The sequence below is a fragment of the Pongo abelii genome, chromosome 7 (assembly GCF_028885655.2).
Source record: "Pongo abelii isolate AG06213 chromosome 7, NHGRI_mPonAbe1-v2.0_pri, whole genome shotgun sequence".
NCBI lineage: Eukaryota > Metazoa > Chordata > Mammalia > Primates > Hominidae > Pongo > Pongo abelii.
In genome coordinates, this window is record NC_071992.2 from 84,611,695 (window position 1) to 84,625,322 (window position 13,628).

A 13,628-nucleotide genomic window follows, 5' to 3' on the forward strand; every position below is an offset into this window, starting at 1 on the left:
TATATGTTAGTGTGTATATGTGTATTTATCTTAAATTCTTACATTTGTTGTACCTATCTAGTGCTCAGTATGTTATATGATAGGATAACATCCAAAATGGATCAAGTGAAGAAATTTATTTCACATTAACTTTCAGATTGCAATATTTATTCATTATTTATTAACACACATGGGAAATATAAAATTATGTCTTTTTTTAGATTCTCTTTAAATGATATTTTCCCTTAGAATTCTCTGTGGCTTCCATGAAATTCTAAGGTATAATTAAAGTCAAAAATAAGATTGGATTCTAGTTGCTTTTACCCCTAAATTTAAAAGTGATATTTCAACACTAAATTCTATACTTTACCTAATTTGATTACAAAGATGAATCACATAATCTCAGCATTAGCCTCAAAGGCAAACTCAATCATAATAGAAAGAACACAGGCTTTGATGAGATCTGGATTTGAGGCTTAGTTTGGTCAAACTGAATTAACTGAGCATTGTGACACACACCTGTAGTCCTAGCTACTCCGGGGACTGAGGCAAGAGGATCGCTTGAGCCTAGGAGGTGGAGGCTAGAGCGAGTTGTGTTTGTGCCACTGCACCTCAGCCTGGGTGACAAAGTGAGATCCTGTCTCAAAGAAAAAAAAAAAGAGAGAGAAACTATTGTAGTGTTCCAGTGGGAACTGCTGGGGGCACTGAGCAGTGTAGGTGGACAATAGGGCACAGATTCCAGAAATATTTAGAAGGTAGAACATTCTTGACTCAGGACTGGATGAAGGGAATGGAGGAAAAGGAAACTTTTATAATATTAGTTTTGGGCCTGGGCAACTGGGTAGTTGTAATAGAATACCATAAAACAAGAGGAGGTACTGGTTTATAGAAGAAACTTGAGTTAGTTGGAGTAATATCAGGTTGAGATATCACTAAGAGGTTAGACTACAACACTGAGTAAAAATAAAAAGCAATTTTTTAAAGTATAAAATTATCATCTGGATGTGGTGGCATGTGTCTGTAGTCCCAGGCACTCAGGAGGCTGAAGCAGGAGGATCTCATGAGCCCAGAGGTTCAAGGCTATGGTGCACTATAATCAAGCTTGTGAATAGCCACTGCACTCCAGCCTGGGCAACGTAGTGAGACCCTGGCTCTTTAAAAAAAAATGCTAGATTTTTGTCTTTGAAATTATGAGGAGATACATAAAGACTGAGCTCTCCCTATTATGTTCTAATGCCCCCCAAGAAATGGTCACTATCTGGACTCAATGAAATCAGAGCTTTAATTTTGTGTCCCTGTTGCCAAATGAATTTTTTTCTCATTAACTTTTCAATAGGAAGCCCATGTCTAGGGCAGTCTTGCCAGTAGCTATGTGTACCCTCAAAGAGAGTAATTTTTACTTCTTCAGAGACTTCAGAAATGAGCAGAGACTATGAACTAGTAGAATACTTGTTCATAAAAAGCACATATGCATAAAGAAGTAATATTTATCAAAAACAAGCCCTTTCCTTAAAAGGGATATTTCACTTCTCTTGAATGAGGAACTCACTCAGAGACTAACACAAAGGAAGTAATTTCTTACCTGGTCATTATTTAGTCTACAATAATTTCATCCTTCTTTAGTGTGACCAGTAAATTCTTCCCATACTCTTGAACAGAGCATAATTGGAATGGAGAGGTGGGTAACATTTGCAAATTTTTCAAAGATGACAACTGGAAGAATTTTAACATTTTGAATGAATAGAAATCAATCTGATTAGCAGGCAGGAAGCTGTGACTTTTTAAATCTTGAGGTCTGATTACTTGATAACCCTGGTTTTCTTATACCCTTTCACCCTTTCTGTGCTCAGCACTTAATCTTCTAGGCAAAGCCTCTATCGGATTTCCTGGATTTCAGAGCTCTTACCCTACCTGAGCACTTCAGAGCAAATGCCATTTCTTATAAAAGGGGCTTAGCCCCAGACTTTATGGCTAGTCTTGCAAAGTGGTATAATATTTCTTTCTGGTAGGTGAACTGTATCAACACATTTAAAAACAGATTTAAAAAGCTATTTCCACCTCTAAATATAAAGAGCCTTACCACTTATTAGAAAGATAGCATTTGATAACAATCTGAATTTCTTCCACTTCTGATGGCTCACTTAATTCACCAAACTTTGGAAATCATCTTTGACTTTTGAAATGGTGAAAAACATTTCTATTTTTGCTAAAATGCTTTTGCCATAAAAAAGAAGTATCCCAAAAAGGAACCGTTAACATCTCAGCTATGCAAAATAATCACCAAATATATAATTTTGAATAAGATGACTGCATCATGGGAAAGTTCATTATTTAAGGAAGGAGCAAGATATATTTGGGGAAATTCCCATTAGCACAATTGAAGTATGAAGAATATACTGAGCTTCCATATATGGTGCTGGTCATTCCACATTTAGGTTACTCAAGCCATTTAAACTTGGCTTCATAAGCAAGTGCTACACCCTCACAATCTTTTTAGGTTAGCTGACATAATGATTTACTCCCAACTGGGTGCTGCCTGAGCCACTGTGCTTTGCCCCTGCAGTGTTTGAAGAGTGGATAGTTTGCAGCTGTGAAGTTCCCCAGACACCTGAGTCCAAACTGTTGCTGGATTTTGCTTCTTTCTGTGCTCCATGGAAAGCTGGAAGCTCCTCAACTTTCCCTTGGGTTTGGCTTCCTGTTCACATGTTTTCTGGCCCCATGTCAACTGTGTATGAAGTAATAGTCCCACATGCGTGCACCATCCATGATGGCAAGATTTGTGTGGTTCAGCATAAGTTTTCTAATGAGCACACTTTGGACCTTCCAACAACCCTTTAAGAAAAGCAGTTTGGAACCAGTTATTACTATCCAAGGTGACGGAAGCTAAAACAGAATGTTCTTTTCTTTTTTTTTTTTTTTTTTTTTTGAGACAGAGTCTTGATCTGTCACCCAGGCTGGATTGCCGTGGTACAATCTCAGCTCATTGCAACCTCTGTCTCCTGGATTCAAGCAATTCTCCTGCCTCAGCCTCCTGAGTAGCTGGGATTGCAGGCACCTGCCACCACGCCTGGCTAATTTTTGTATTTTTAGTAGAGACGGGGTTTCACCATGTTGGTCAGGCTGGTCTCAAACTCCTGACCTCATGATCCACCCACCTCACCCTCCCAAAGTGCTGGGATTACAGGCATGAGCCACCAGGCCCGGCCCAGAATGTTCTTAAGCAACAAGACTAAAGCCACTTTTAAGAGACAATTAAAGGACAACTGCATAGGAAAAATGAACATTTACCTTACACATCTGTCTAAATGTGTGTATGTGTAAAGTATATAAAAATGCCTCCAATTCACAGTTTAAAAATATCAGTTACTGTTTCAGCATTTTGCTACTGATGAATGGTGCTAGTGTTTTCCACTAAGGACTGTTATTTTAATGACATTTCTCTGCAGCAAAATTTGATGAGTTTACAAAGTTTCAGAGCCAGGAAATGCAGCTTGATTTCTGAACAACGGAGACAACCAAGAGAGTTAAGTTCAATCATCTAGTTGCTTTATAGTATGGATTCCTAAGTGCTAACCGCAGTAACACACTGACACACAGAGCAAAGCCAAACCAAACTCTCAAAGTACAGCTGTTAAACTATCAAGCTTAACTTCCCGACATATTCTCAACAGGTGAAGTTCTGGCACACACCCACACTTATTTGAAGATTGTAATGTCAAATTAATCGCCATATGTGCCAACATTTTATAGAATTTTAGAGTAAGAAGAGATATTGGAGGTCTTCCAGTTTTACCTTATCCTTTCATTATAGGAACAGAAAAACTGAGACTCATGAGTGCTCTCTCTCTCCACACACACACACACACACACACACACACAAACACACACACATCAGAGTTGTACTGAGTCATGACTTACAGAAAACATCGTAAGTCTGACTTAAGCAAAAGAAAGGGATGCAATGACCCACAGCTAGGCCACTGGTTTCCTGGTCCTTTCAAGTTTGTGTGGTCAGCTTCAGCACTGTGGGCTGACAATTTGTTATTGCTTGAGAAAACATTCAGTCTTGGAGTCTATATTTTTAACCAAAACTTGAATAAACCCTAAAACAAACCAAGGATCCATCGGTGACTCAGATCCTGACTGTCCTTTACAGTGAGGTTCAGCCACCTTCCAATAGTTACTGGGGCCACACTGTGATCCCATAAGATGGAGACAAAGCCCAAGACACAACCCTCACTCTGAGGGATCCTGAAACCTGACCAGAGAGATGAGACCATCCTGCATGCAGGCCATAGAGACGGTACTTGAGACTGTATAACTAAGTGCCACACTATGTGGCACAGGTTTTAAGTGTTATGAGTTCTAGTGACAGGGATTAATGAAAATCGAGGCTGTCAGAAAATGAGATTTTAGCTGATCCCAGAGGGGAGCTTAGAGTTTTAATATGTGGAGGAGAGAAAAGTGGACTTTTCCAGATAAAGAACAGAGGAGTGAAAGCAGGGAGAGACTGTTTATGGGTGGGACCCCAAAGAAGCTGGCCTCAGGAAACATTTCTCCACCCACGCAATGGACCATGGAGCTCCAGTACAGACTTACATTATTTATTTTGAGACAGAGTCTTACTTTATTACCCAGGTTGGAGTGCAGTGGCACAATCCTGGCTTACTGCAGCCTTGACTTCCTGGGCTCAAGCCATCCTCCCACCTAAGCCTCCCTAGTAGCTGGGATCACAGGCATGTGCAACTGTGCCCAGCTAATTTTTGTATTTTTAGTAGAGACAGGGTTCCACAATGTTGCCCAGGCTGGTCTCGAACTCCTGACCTCAAGCAATCTGCCTGCCTCGGCCTCCCAAACTGCTGGGATTACAGGCATGAGCCACTGCAACGGGTCCCAGACTTACATTATTATCTACTAAAATGTTACTGAAATGTGTACCCAAAAAGCTATGTATAAGTTGCCTTATGTTTGCATAGCTATAAATACACTTTAGCATAATTCTATTTATACTATTAATATTTCAAAATAAGTCTCTAAGGATAAATGAAACCCATACACTGATAATACTCTAATTCATATTAATCCTCTTTGCCGGATTATGCTGTTTTGCTGAAACTAAAGAATAAATTTGTTTTAACTAAGTATTCATTAATAAAATTGGAAAAAATATTTTAACAAAAGGAATTTCTATTGCTTATTAAGTATTACACCTGTTTATAAGGAACTGTTACAAGATGGCACCTATAGAGAAGAAAGGATCCGGCAATCAGTCCTCTAGGGTGGAGATTTTGGAGCTCAGAACTGTGAGGGCCAAGTCATCCTATCACCCTTCTCTATTCTGGGGAACAAACAAACCTTCATACAACACAGCAGGAAGTATTTGACTCTCACGTGCATACGCATATCAGCAGGAACTTAGGCTGCCTCTGTTCTTTTTTCAATAGCCCATAACAATTAAATTATTATATGATTATACCACACATTTTTATTATTTATTTTTTTAAAGACAGATTCTAGCTCTGTTTCCTAGACTGGAGAGCAGTGGTGTGATCACAGTTCACCGCAGCCTCAAACACCTGGGCTCAAGTAATCCTTACCGCCTCAGCCTCCCAAGTAGCTGGTACTACAGGTGTGCACCACCACGCCCAGCTAGTTTTTAAATTTTTTGGTTGAGATGAGGGTCCCACTGTGTTGCCCAGGCTGGTCTTGAACTCCTGGTCTCAAGCGATCCTCCCATCTCAGCTTCCCAAAGTGCCGGGATTACAGGCATGAGCCACCTCACCTGGCCTACACATTATCATTTTAATGATGAGAAATCAAAGTCTACATTTATAAAATTTAAGAAAATTCTGGTCTCATTTCATGAAAATATCTTTTGATTGCAAATATGCAATGAAGGTTGTATCTTTATTACTGGTCTAAAAAAAGTCAATCCAAGTAATAATGATTGCCGATGTTTATTGAACCCTTATTTTGTGCTAGGTAGTCTTGCAAGTTTTTCACATGAATGTTTTCATGTAATCCTCACATCAACCCTATGGGGTAGGTACCATTTTAAATTCCCATTTGTCAGAGGAGAATACTGAGGCACAGAGAAATTAAGTAATGTGCTCAAGGCCACATAGCCAGTGAATGCCGTAGCCTGGTATTCCAGCATCTCATTCCAGACTCACCTGCCCGGTAGCATATTCAGAACAGTCTCAGAAAAGGTATTCTTTGACATCAGACTGTGCCAGCCTAACCACAGCCAGACACTTTTGACGTCACGTTCAGATGTAAACTTTCACTGTAGGAGATCATGAGGTGCATATACAATTATAAGCACAAACATGTATATGTCCTCTCAGAACGTATTTTACAAGTGGGCATCTGCATGATGCTTCTAAGAATTTGTGATATCAGCACCATGGAGACAGGATGGAAAAGTTCTTCTAGAACTCCCGAAGCCCCAGGAGGAGAAGCACGGTGAAGCGAGTGATCTAGAGGCCTAATGGGTGAGGTGGGCCACATTGCAGAGGGTGGCATAAAACTAGCGGCGGCGGAGTTACACTGCTGTTTGGAGTGGAAAGAGGGGTGATGAGAGTCGTGTGGGGGGAAAGTGAATCCTGCAGCACCAGGCCAGCTCCAAGGAGGCACTGCTGCAGCAATCTTGTGGTAGGAGTGATCCATCCAGAGCAAAGCAAAGGACCTGGGGCTTAACCTGACTCGCCAAGGCCAGCTCAGGATAAAAAGAGATTCCAGGCCTATGGAGGGAAAAAATCTGCACCCATTACCTCTGAGATCCCCCCTATGTATACCAAGGTACAACTGTAGTCACCAGTGGAGAAGTATGAAGACTTTAAATGAAATGCTTTATTAAACATTAATATTTACATGGGCATGATCAATATTTTTTAAATGTAAAGGAAATTCTGAGTTGTTAAATAAGAGGTCTCATTTCCCTATTCTATTTTATATTATGTTCTCTTTTATATCATATGCACGTTTACATACAATGTGTATATGTCAGAATGTTCATGGCAGCAAGATTGCTTTATCTGATACTTAAAACATTAAAATGGGTATTTCCTCGTATTCAAAGTGTTCAAATTTATTTTAATCACTTACATTTTTCAGCTGTCAAAAATGTGGAATATAAACAAGTTTTACCACTTGGAAATGCTTACTTTGCTGCTCATCAAATAATAGCTTGCTGCAACTTTAAAAGATTCCATGACTCAGCACATTTTCCTTTAAAATAGGTCTCCCAACCTGAAATTAGACAGCATTCAACCTTTAAACTTGGAACACTTTGTAAACTTTTAAAAGGAAACTCTTCTTTAATGGTTCTATGAAATCCAGTCAAAGAATGATATGAAATGAATCTAATGGAAAGTCTTTTCCTTGTTGGAGAAGCGGTCAAAATAGAAACTTCTACAAAAGGACCGAATCACCCACAATGCTTCAAAGACTCTTGCGAGTGATTGTAAGAAAATCGGTCTGGATGAAATTTAGAGAATATTGTTCCTAATGATCACCCCCTTTGAGGCTGTGAAAGGGCAACATCTGAAAGATGAGAGGAATTGCTGATAAAACATAACTGATGGCACTTTTGCTCTTTTCCATCGTAGGTGCTGACGGCCACCCACCATCATCTAAAGAAGATAAACTTGGCAAATGACATGCAGGTTCTTCAAGGCAGAATAATTGCAGAAAATCTTCAAAGGTACTCATCAAATTTTTATCTCTAGCTTAAACCAAGGACCACCTGGGCACTCTATGTCACTTGAAGAGGGGAACATTTCATGGTTGGGGAATTGTTAAAAACTGGCAGAAACTGAAAAGTCAATGGTACTCTACCTTCCCATCACGTTCTCATTCTTGTTGACTGAGAGAGCTAAAAGGGGCCTTCCACGTGGTAGAGCCATGTCACGAAATCAGTCCTAAGAAATGTCAGAAGAACCATCTGAAAAATGGGAATCTAAACAATCATATGACTATTGACATATTATGAGCTGATCAGGAAGGAAGCTCAGGGGAACTAGGGGGCAGTGTGGTAGGCCCACCATGCACAGTCATCCACAACATACTCCACAGTGTCAGGAGTGAAAGCTGTACAGATATCTGATTTATTCACAGCTCGTCTTCACAGTTTCTTTCCTTGGCCAGATAAACATTAGTGCCAAGAGCTTTCAGGGAGCCAGGGAGAGTTGTGGCAACCCATCTTAGCAATTTCACCTTGGTGGCAAAAACATTTCTAGGGGTTGGGTTCATATGAGGGTACATCCCCATGAGGCTTTTTCAAATGTCAACTTAAAGAGTTGCTCCCCTTCACCCCTAACCTAACTAATGCAATGAAAACATTCAGCAGTTCCTCTCTATTTCATTAGTCACTCTTCAGAATCATTGCTATTTGCTTGATTTTTTTTTTTTCTTTTTTTGAAAGGGAGTCTCGCTCTGTTACCCAGGCTGGAGTGTAGTGGTATGATCTTGGCTCACTGCAACCTCCGCCTCCTGGGTTCAAGCAATTCTCCTCCCTCAGCCTCCCGAGTAGCTGGGATTACAGGCGCCTGCCACCACGCCCAGCTAATTTTTGTATTTTAGCAGAGATGGGGTTTCACCATGTTGGCCAGTCTGGTCTTGAACTCCTGACCTCAAGTGATCCGCCTACCTCAGCCTCCTAAAATGCCAGGATTATAGGCATGAGCCACCACTACCAGCCTGCTTGATTTTTATTCTAAGCCTTCCATTGGCCCAAGGTGGCTTGGAATAAGTCCTATAATCACCAAAACTTTCATGAACCTCACCCAAAAAGCAACGTCTTCAAGTCTGGCCCGAATTTCAGGTTTGCCTTTTGAGGGTTGTTTTATCCAGCTTCTCTTTCTAATACTTATGGAATTAAACATTTTTACCTTCATTCTACAAGTATTATGTGAAGAAAGTGAATGGTTCAAAGCGTATGGGAGACAGATTAGTTCTTTGACATAAAGTTATAAGCATCAGCAGTTTTTCTAGAATTCTTGGAGCTTTCTCTGAAGATGGCATGGGGTATTAATCCCCATGGCTGATTACAGCACTGTATCCGATGCTTGTCATAAACGAGCTGAATCCACAGTAAGAGAAGATAAGTTGAAAGTTAGGTCTCCTTACTTCAAAACTCTAACATGAGAAGGAAATATTCTAAAACAGTAACTTCAAAAGATAAATGTTTAATAATTCAATGAACAAGTTCATTGAATAACTAATCAGTTCAGTGAACAGAACTGGAACTTCTCAAGAGTTATTTATCTCTTGAATCGGCTTGTGAACATTTTCTTTGTGAAACTCTAGCCTGATGCATCAATTTTTATGTTGGAAAAAACGAGATTGGCCTTCAGTGCCATACCATTCAAAATTAACCGTAGAAGAGACTGGAAAACCCCTGATACTACGAGAGCACCCTTCATCTTCTGAAGAGGTCCCTAAGGACCTGATTTCTCAAAGTATCTTTCTTAATTTCTCTTGTGCTATGAAGAAGCCACTTTTCTTTCTTTCTTTCTTTTTTTTTTTTTCAAAAAGAATAGAGTCTTCCTTAGTTGCCAGGCTGGAATGCAGTAGCACGATCTTGGCTCACTGCAACCTCCAACCCCCGGGTTCAAGCGATTCTCCTGCCTTAGCCTCCCAAGTAGCTGGAACTACAGACACGTGCCACCACGCCTGGCTAATTTTTGTATTTTTAGTAGAGACGGGGTTTCACCATGTTGGCCAGGATGGTCTCGATCTCTTGACCTCATGATCTGCCAGCTTTGGCCTCCCAAAGTGCTGGGATTACAGGCGTGAGCCACCGCACCCATGAAAAGGCCACTTTTCTACAATGCCATGTTGTTTGTTTCTAGCTGGTAATCTTTCATGTTGCACTTCTCTCCCCCTAATGTGTGATTTCACCACTGTGTTGTGTCTTTTTCACTTCTCAGCATATCTTTATTATGGGAAAATACAAGTAAGTGTCTAGGCTGGGCACAGTGGCTCATGCCTATAGTCCCAGCACTTTAGGAGGCCGAGGTGGGTGGATCACCTGAGGTCAGTGGATCACCTGAGGTCAAGAGTTCGAGACCAGCCTGGCTAACATGGTGAAACCTAATCTCTACTAAAAATACAAAAAATTAGCTGGGCGTGGTGGTGAGCACCTGTAATCCCAGCTTATCAAGAGGCTAAGGCAGGAGAATTGTTTGAACCCGGGAGGCGGAGGTTGCAGTGAGCCAAGATTGTGCCATTGCACTCCAGCCTGGGCAACAGAGCAAGACTCCGTCTCTAAATAAATAAATAAATAAATAAATAAAATAAGTTTCTAATGTTGGATCATTTAGATTCACTTGCTCAAATTTAACATACAGAACATTTTTCTTGAAAATCTATGGATTCTATATGAGACCTGGCTTCAATCTACTTTTTTTTAATCTTGGGCCTGGAAAATTCAAATTTAATGTTTGGCTTCAGAGATCTCTGCCCCTTCTCATCCGACTCCAGGATTTGAACTGAATTAGATAAGCAGACGAGTCACTTCCCATCACTACCTCTGTATTTATATATCCACAATCCTCCTTCTAGTCAATTTTATGGAAAGAAATGGATTTTTTTGGGTATGTGCTTGGACAATCATGTTTATAAAATAGGGACCACTTTACTGGACCTTAGAGTTTCAAAATGCCGCCCTGTGCATTTTTGATTGCCTCTCTGCTCTTGTCATTTGGGTATAAAGTTCTTTCATTTAATATTCAGAACTGCTTACCTGTAGCTCATTGAACTTGGCATCACCTCTAAATTACATAACCCAAGAGAAAGTACAAGGAAATACTATAAACAAATCTCAGAAGCTGCCCACGCATTTCCTGTCTTTCAGATTGCCAGATTGTCCCTTGTTCCAAGGAGAGATATGTTGTATTCACATATGAGAAGACACGAAAAGGACAATTAAATTTCACAGCTTGGGGGAGATTTTGAGGGTTCTTATCAAAAATGTTCACACCTGTGGAACAGATTGCTTTTGTGTATGTGTGTGAAGCCTGGTTTTCAGCTTAAAATACACCTGCCAAAATATGAACGGCCTTTATTGTACCTTCTGGACACTAATATTGCACTGTTGGACAAGGTTTGGTGCGCACAGATGGGATAACTTAGAACAGCAACTATGTTGTTTTTGAGAAAATTAAGACTTTTCCTAGCCTTGTTAATGCCTATTTGGGATGGAAAATTTTATAATAAGGATGGCTTAGCTGTGCCTGGCACTTTATTTTTAATATTATTTTAATTATTAAGTTAAATTTAGTATATTCATCTAAATGTAGGTGGTTTTTAAAATTGCCCATAGACTGTAACAGTAAACTAAACCTTTTCAAGGAATCAATATCAGATGTGGACCCTAAAACTTATCTTTGTCTTGCTTTAAGTGCATATTGGATACCAAGACAATGATAATTTGTCTTGCTGCAGAATATAGAGACCTATATTTGGGGGTGCTAAAAAGTAGACTCTTTTCCTTTGTGATCACCCTTACATATTTTGAAACATTTCTCATTGAAGAGCACAATTTATTACACAGAATATCAACTCATTTAAACTTAGGTATTTGTTGTAAAAACCATATAACAGTCGCTTAAGAGTTTTTTTTTTTTTTTTTAATCACACACTTAACCCAAATCAATTGGTCTTTTCTGTATAAATATATACTAAGTGGAATCATAGAAAATTGCTTCTATTTAACTATTGTTGGCCTACAAAAGCAGTGATTTCTTAGGGTACTATCTAATATTTTATAAAATTGGAAACATGGAGAATGTACAACGTTTATTGTTTTGTTTTCACCTACCTTTGTGTCAAAACGGTTCATATAATTTCTGCATTGTCTTTTTAGTTCTTTTAAATTTATGCATTGTGTTCCATTACATGGATGTGGGACATATAAGTTGCTCATGCTTTTTCTCTATAAGAGAGATAACACTAAACATACACACACACACACACACACACACACAATCAATACCTTCCTTCACGTAGCCATTCTGTTTAGTTGCATTTTAATGATGGTTTTTAAATTGTCTTCTCCTGCACCATCCTCTTATCCCTTTGAGACTAATCACTTTCACATGTGAGACTTCAATACAAATCTAAGTGATAAGCAAATATTAGTATGTACAAGCACACAGATTTGCACCCATGTATGTACATAGCTAAATGGATCTGCTTAGACCACAGTCCTCAAAGCCAATGAGCTTATGTTTAAAGAAAATGCCAAACTCCAATTGGATGAGAAACATTGTGCCCATCAGGCTGTGCCATCTTTTGCAGGCTCCTCTCTCCTCCCATCTGACTGAGACCTGTCCCAGCAGATGGCTCTGTCAGTATGCTTTGGCTGCCAATAAAATTGTGCTTTGCCTGATAATGGTGAGGAAGCAAACTCCGGAGATGTTGACCAACCCAAGGAAAACTCTTTGCTCTTGCCATAATGATACGTTCAGGCAGGAAGTTAAGAGAAAAATAGCTCTTCCCCTGGCAAGGAAAGGAGTTTAATTATGATGAGGGTGGGGACTGGGGGACATTCACAAGTGGATATTAAGGAAAAAGAATGGGATGATGTCATTCTTTACTGAGACAGTCACTGAAATGAAATCAGGTCATACCACAATGGTCTTGTTCTATGCTCAAAAGCGCAAGTTGGTATGAGACAATACTTTGCGGTGATGCTCTCAGGAAGGGCCTAAGGGGCCGTGCTCACATGAAACTATTTCCCTAAACACCTTGAAGACAGGTCAAGAAGTGCAGAATCATTCCATCCAGTGCTGAAATGGCCCACACTGGACCAACATTTGTTTCAGATCACCATGCCACAGTTCAGGATAGAAAAATGTCTGGATTCTTACAACACCATGAATTCAAAGAGGCAGAATATAGCTGTTCAATCTGGTATCAGGCCAGATGTTTTAAATTCATTCCTTTTTTGCAGGATAATTTTAAATGGCATACTGAAATTAACATGGAATATATTCCTCAGTGGAAGGTTTCAGGAAGTCACTTCCCAAGAAGAAATACTGCGTTGTATCATGGTAGAGAATTTGTAGGGCTGATTAATTCCACTTACAGAGGAAGCATTTGATCTATGTTGATCTTGAGTCCTTAGTTCCAATGGCAAATATTCAATTTTAGGTTCCTTTTCTCAATGGTGTCCTAATTTGACCGCATTTATCTGCTTAGATTTCACAAGAGTGCATCATAATTATAAATGAAGATTAGACTTTCTAAGAAGCCATTCCTGGAATAATTAGGTGGTGGGGTCAAATCCTGTTATTAAGATTCTGTCATTATTGCATTAAATAGGGCTTAAAACAAATAAGCCATTGGCTGAGGCCTTTTTTGAGGATATATTTACTGCAGGAATATTTATAATAGGAGAATTGAAATACTATAGGCTTTTTACATTGGTATCTGCAGTTTAGAGAATTTGCAAAAAAAAATATTTTTTAGTAAGCCACTGGTCTTCAGGTGTACGTACATATTGAGATATGAGGTCCTTCTCTCTCTTGCAGATTACATGAAAATGTAAAAAAAAAATGGATTACAGTGGAAATTCATATTTGTTTTATGATTTTGCTCTCAAATTATTCAAGAACCTTGTGTCATAATCTGGCATGTAGGGG

The 13,628-nt window shown here is 39.5% G+C and overlaps 1 protein-coding gene across 14 annotated transcripts in view; it reads left to right on the forward strand.

Moving 5' to 3' along the window:
* Positions 1-13,628, forward strand: part of SULF1 (sulfatase 1) — a 191,405-nt gene that overhangs the window by 27,410 nt on the left and 150,367 nt on the right. For all 14 annotated transcript variants that reach the window (XM_054561719.2, XM_054561716.2, XM_009243852.4 and 11 more), the window contains one exon: positions 7,590-7,684. The gene's annotated coding sequence lies outside the window, so the exon portion shown is untranslated. The remainder of the gene's footprint in view (positions 1-7,589; positions 7,685-13,628) is intronic.